The following is a 6184-nucleotide window of genomic DNA, read 5'->3' as shown; positions in this document are numbered from 1 at the left end:
ACCCGCTGTCTGTGTCTGTGTTAAGTGGGGGAAGGGGAGGGGGGAGGTGGAGGGATTGTTTTATACAACTGATGTCGTAAGTACCTGGGATCTAAACACGTGGGACCCGCAGGAAGAGCTGGTAGTGCAGAGGAAGGGAAGGCCCATGGCTCAACACGCAGAGGCGGCCTTAGTAATGGCCCTGGCAGGCAAGTGATAATCAGCTTATTGTGCCTCTGAACAACTTACAATGGAACAATGGAGAAAGCCTAAGATGGCTTCATGGGCAAAACCAAAATATGTACCTGCTGCTAAGCCAGACGACATGAGTTTGATTCCCAGGCCTCACATGGCAGGAGGAAAGAAGAGAAGACCTCTGACCACACATGTACCATGTTGTGCATAGAACACACACCCTCCACAAAAAGATAAAAGGTGAACAGCTTGTCTGTGAGGCTGTGGAGCATAGGGGAAGTTGGGGTGGAACTATGTCATGAAAATGGGGATTACCCTTCCTTTCCTGAGAACAAGGCTGATGTCGGAGACAACAGGGAAATTGGTCCCTTGTGGACTGTCCGCTCATGTGGACTATGAAGCACACTTGGTTATTTCTTGGAATTGCCACAAATATTTGGAACTGGAAGGCGTTGAAAAGGGAGTCGTTAGGGCTGGAGAGATGGCTCAGTGGATAAGGGTTACCACCTGCTCTTCAGAGGACCCTTATTGAATTCCCTTATCGTGACTTCCTGTAATTTAAGTTTAAGGGGAGCTGTTGCCGTCTTCTGGCCTCTACAGAGCAGGCATGTACATGATACACAGACATACAGGCAAAACACACACATAAAGGAAGAAAAAAAAATAATTGCTTTAGAGGCTGGAGAGATAGCTCCGGGGTCAAGAGCACTGCCTGATCTTCCGGAGGATCCGGGTTCAATTCCCAGCACCCACATGGCAGCTCAAAACTGTAACTCCAATTCCAGAGAATCTGATACCTCACATTAATGCATATAAGATTAAAATGGAAACTGGGCGTGGTGGCGCACGCCTCCAATCCCAGCACTCGGGAGGCAGAGGCAGGCGGATTTCTGAGTTCGAGGCCAGCCTGGTCTACAGAGTGAGTTCCAGGACTACATAGAGAAACTGTCCCAAGAAAACAAAAAACAAAACAAAAAAGATTAAAATGGAAATTCTTGGAAAAGGGCATAACTGAGAACTTGTTGCAAAGGAATTGATGGGTGCACAATTCACCTCGATCAGAGATAGAGTTAGAAGCTAATTTAGCAGTGACCCCCAAGATTAGTGGATTTGCTGGTACAAGAAGTGGGATCTGCCGGGCAGTGGTGGCGCACACCTTTAATCCCAGCACTTGGGAGGCAGAGGCAGGCGAATTTCTGAGTTCGAGGCCAGCCTGGTCTACAGAGTGAGTTCCAGGACAGCCAGGGCTACACAGAGAAACCCTGTCTCGAAAACAAAACAAACAAAAAACCAAGAAGTGGGATCTGCCCTGTAAGGCAGGAGAGGCTGGCAGGGCTGAGTGATGAATAGTGTGCACATACAGAGTGAGCGTTAAGACACCGGAGAGGTTCTGGGGGAAAGGACAAGCCCAAGGATAGCTTTTCGTGGTTGCTTAATGGGCAAATGGAGTATTTGTATTGAGCTGGGCGGACTGGAGACTAAATTTGGTGCCTTTGAGCTTCTGAAACAGCGGCTCTCAACCTGCGGATCTGCGGGTTGAATGACCCCTTCACGGGGTTGCATGTCAGATGTTTATGTTACGATTCATTACAGTAACAACTACGGTTCCTGAATAGCAAGGGCGTCATTTTATGGTTGAGGGTCAGCACTCCACGAGGAGCCGCTTAAAGGGCTTCAGTGTTAGGAAGGTTGAGAGCCACTGCTCTGGAGGGAAGGCTTTCAAACCATGTGTTGGCTCATTCAAGGGGTACACGGTCCAGCGAGAGGGTTGGTGTGGCAGGGGACGAGGTTTCAGTGACTTCACCCCATTTGGAAGAAGATTTGGACCACCTCAGCCCTCCCGCAGGTGGCGCTAAGATAAGGAACAGAACAGAGAATTGCAGATGTATTTGCTACCTATTAATGTGGTGGGTTCTGGAGCTAAATGTACCTTGGCAACCCTCAAAGGTGTCAAGACCAGTGAGCATTGGTGGACAGATGAAGAGAATGGTAGAGGAATTAAGTCTGTCACGTGAGGGACTAATGATCTGCCCCGGGCTTCTGTACACTTCTCCCCAGACACTAGCTGGGGAGAAGTGGGCTGCTGAGGCACACGCCACACACCACTTGGGAAAGTTCTCATTGTCTGTGAACTTAAGGCAGGCCTGCCTGGTTGGGTGAGAGGAGAACTGAATAGTTGTTTAACCCCCTGCCAAGAGCAAGAGATGCCAAACAATGGGCTGCCCAGGAATGTGGGGCAAAACTACAGAAACCATGAAGAATTCTTGAAAGGATTGATGGTTCACCTGGCCCCAAACCCTTTCAAGAGCCCAGTGTGACCAGTAAAACCAGATGGAGGGGCTGGTGAGATGGCTCAGTGGGTAAGAGCACCCGACTGCTCTTCTGAAGGTCCAGAGTTCAAATCCCAGAAACCACATGGTGGCTCACAACCATCCGCAATGAGATCTGGCGCCCTCTTCTGGAGTGTCTGAAGACAGCTACAGTGTACTTACATATAATAAATAAAAAAAAAAAAAAAAAAAAAAACAGATGGAGGCCAGGCATGGTGGCACATCCTTTAATCCCAGCCCTTGGGAGGCAGAGGAAAGTAGATATCTGTATATTTGAGACCATCCTTGTCTACATAGTGAGCTCTGGGACTACATAGACTCTGGAGAGATACAGAGACAGACAGACAGGATGGAGAAGGAGGGAGGCAGGCAGAGGCAGCAGCAGATATATGCAGCCATCGAGGTGGCTCAATTGGTGGGGGCTCGCTGCCAGGCCTGAGGATCTGAGTTTGCTCTACAAGGGCCGCATGCTGGAAGGAGAGAACCAATTTCCATATGTCCTTTGACACATACATACATACATACATATATACATACTGTTGTGCACACACATGTGCATGGTTCTGCATAGACACACAGAATGAATAAATTATCAATCAACAAATGTATATGTTACAACAAAAGAGCCAAACAGTTCAGTTCATGGAGAATGGCTGAATTATGGAAAACTAAATAGAATAAGGCTACCCTGTCCGTGCTCTACCCAAAATTGCTCTTTTGCCAGTGCAAGTGGTGAGATCTCCCCTCCCCCAGTGCTTGCACAACTACTCCCCTAACTGCTGGAAGCCCGGACCAACTCTTACTCAGCAGGAAGAACTCTGAAGTGAAGGTCTCCACTATCACCCCATTGTCATGGAATTGTTAGCCAATAAGCAAGGCAGGAACCTTCAGGTATGGAAACTCCCCCATTACTGTAACTTCAAGATGTTTATGGTCCATTAAAACTTTACAGTACAGACTGACTGTGCCCAGAGACATTCCTGTCCATCACTTTAATCTTTTTTTAAAGATTATTTATTATTATAAATAAGTACACTGTAGCTGTCTTAAGACACACCAGAAGAGGGTGTCAGATCTCATTACAGGTAGTTGTGAGCCACCATGTGGTTGCTGGGAATTGAACTCAGGACCTCTGGAAGAGCAGTCAGTACTCTTAACCTCTGAAACATCTCTCCAGCCCCCCATTGCTTTAATCTTAAACATTCATTTCAGCATCTTAAACTGAGTGTTCTAATGAGAATACTTTACCTGAGTGTACTTAGGAGAGAGCCTAAGTCCACCTAGTCCAGTATATGTATAGTCTTGTGTAAAACCCCCATACCTACTTCATCCAAGGAGGGCATTGCTTTAGAAACAAATCACTCTCTGCTACAGGCAGCCAATTATTATTGTTGTTGTTGTTGTTGGCATTTCTCATCAGGATGCTGACTCATCCTGTTTAGTTACATAATGATAGTCCAGGACCTTGGCATACTGTCTGCCCTCTGTAAGACAGTTTCATTAGATAGATATCACCTCAGGGTTTTAGATTTAAAAACACACCCTGAAGATGTGTAAACCAAATGTAAAGGAAAGACCAGGAAGTTATTACACATGGTGTGAGAGAGCCAGTTGAGAAATTCCTGAGAATTTCATGGTTGGGTAAGACATTATGATTTCTGACAAGGCTATGGATCAAATTCTGCAGTAGGACTGCTACACTCATGAACTCCCAGTAACTGTGGTTGCCTGCACAATTAGTAATGGCTGAGGAGAGGAGAGTCAGTGTTCGTTAGGACTGTGGCCCCTGGAAAGTTGACCATCCACTGGTAGATGGCTCCAAACCCATGCATATATGGGTACCATTATTGAGCTCAGTGGACTATTAAAAAAAGGCCTGGGGGGCTGGTGAGATGGCTCAGTGGGTTAGAGCACCCGACTGCTCTTCCGAAGGTCCAGAGTTCAAATCCCAGCAACCACATGGTGGCACACAACCATCCGTAACGAGATCTGGCGCCCTCTTCTGGAGTGTCTGAAGACAGCTACAGTGTACTTACATATAATAATAAAAAAAAAAGGCCTGAAGTTAGGGGGGAGAACAGAGAGGATTTGGAGGAAGCTGGAGAAGGGAGTGAGGGTGGGCGTGATTAAGACACTAGATCAGGCCAGGCAGTGGTGGCGCACGCCATTAATCCCAGCACTTGGGAGGCAGAGGCAGGTGGATTTATGAGTTCGAGGCCAGCCTGGTCTATAAAGTGAGTTCCAGGACAGCCAGGGCTACACAGAGAAACCGTCTTGAAAAACCAAAAAAAAAAAAAAAAAAAAAAAAAAAGACACTAGATCAGTATAGGAAATCTTCAACGAGTAAAAAACAAAAAACAAAAAGAAGCTGGAAAGATGGCTCAGTGGTTGGGTACGTATGGCTCTTGCTGGGGTCCTGAATTTGGCTCCCAGAACCTTGATTTGGTAGTTCACAACCTGCTGGAAGCCCAGCTCCATGGAGGCCAACACCTCTGCCCACCAGGGGTGTATGCACTCATGCAAATATCCACACATGTATACATAATTTTAAACATAATCTTAAAGTGGAGCAGTGGCAGCACAAGCTTTTAATCCCAGCACTCTAGAGGGAGAGGCAGGAGGATCTCTGTGAGGTCGAGGCCAGCCTGGTCTTCAGAGAGACTTCCAGGACAAAAGGGGCTAGATAAAGAAACGCTGTCTTGAAAAAAACCAAACCAAGCCAAAATCTTAAAAAATTAAAACAATAAAAAATAGTTTTAAAAAATTCTATAATATCCTGTGCTTAAGAATGTAGGACAGATGTAGGTGTTAGGAATCTCTGGGGTAATGGGGCATTTTTATTTTATATGTATTCATTAAGATTTTTTCTTTTTTAAGCCGGGCGTGGTGGCACACTCCTTTAGTCCCAGCACTCGGGAGGCAGAGGCAGGCGGATTTCTGAGTTCGAGGCCAGCCTGGTCTACAAAGTGAGTGCCAGGACAGCCAGGGCTACACAGAGAAACCCTGTCTCGAAAAAACCAAAAAAAAAAAAAAAAAAAAAAGATTTTTTTTCTTTTTTAAAAAGATTTGTTTTAAGCCGGGGGATGGTGGCACACGCCTCTAATCCCAGCACTCGGGAGGCAGAGGCAGGCGGATTTCTGAGTTCGAGGCCAGTCTGGTCTACAGAGTGAGTTCCAGGACAGCCAGGGCTATACAGAGAAACCCTGTCTCAAAAACAAAAACAAAAAAATTATTTTATTTTTAATATTTATTTATTTTATGTATGTGAGTACACTGTTGCTATCTTCAGACACACCAGAAGAGGGCATCAGATCCCATTACAGATGGTTGTGAGCCACCATGTGGGTGCTGGGAATTGAACTCAGGACCTCTGGAAGAGCAGTCAGTGCTCTTAACCCCTGAGACATCTCTCCAGCCCTTCGTTAAGATTTCAATTTATTAAAGCACTTGGGGGGCAGAGGCAGGTGGATTTCTGAGTTCAAAGCCAGCCTGGTCTACAAAGTGACTTCCAGGACAGCCAGGGATACACAGAGAAACCCTGTCTCGAAAAACTCAGAAAAAAAAATTCTGTTTATTTCAAGTGTATACAAGTGTATGAATGTTTTGCCCGCATGTATGAATTACATCACAAGCACACAGTGCCCATGTCTCCTTCTCCTCAGGGCTTAAGGTCATAGGAG

This window comes from Mus caroli, unplaced genomic scaffold (assembly GCF_978045245.1).
Source record: "Mus caroli unplaced genomic scaffold, Mus_caroli_1 scaffold_2, whole genome shotgun sequence".
NCBI classification, from domain to species: Eukaryota; Metazoa; Chordata; class Mammalia; order Rodentia; family Muridae; genus Mus; species Mus caroli.
Note: the sequence above shows the minus strand (reverse complement) of the source record.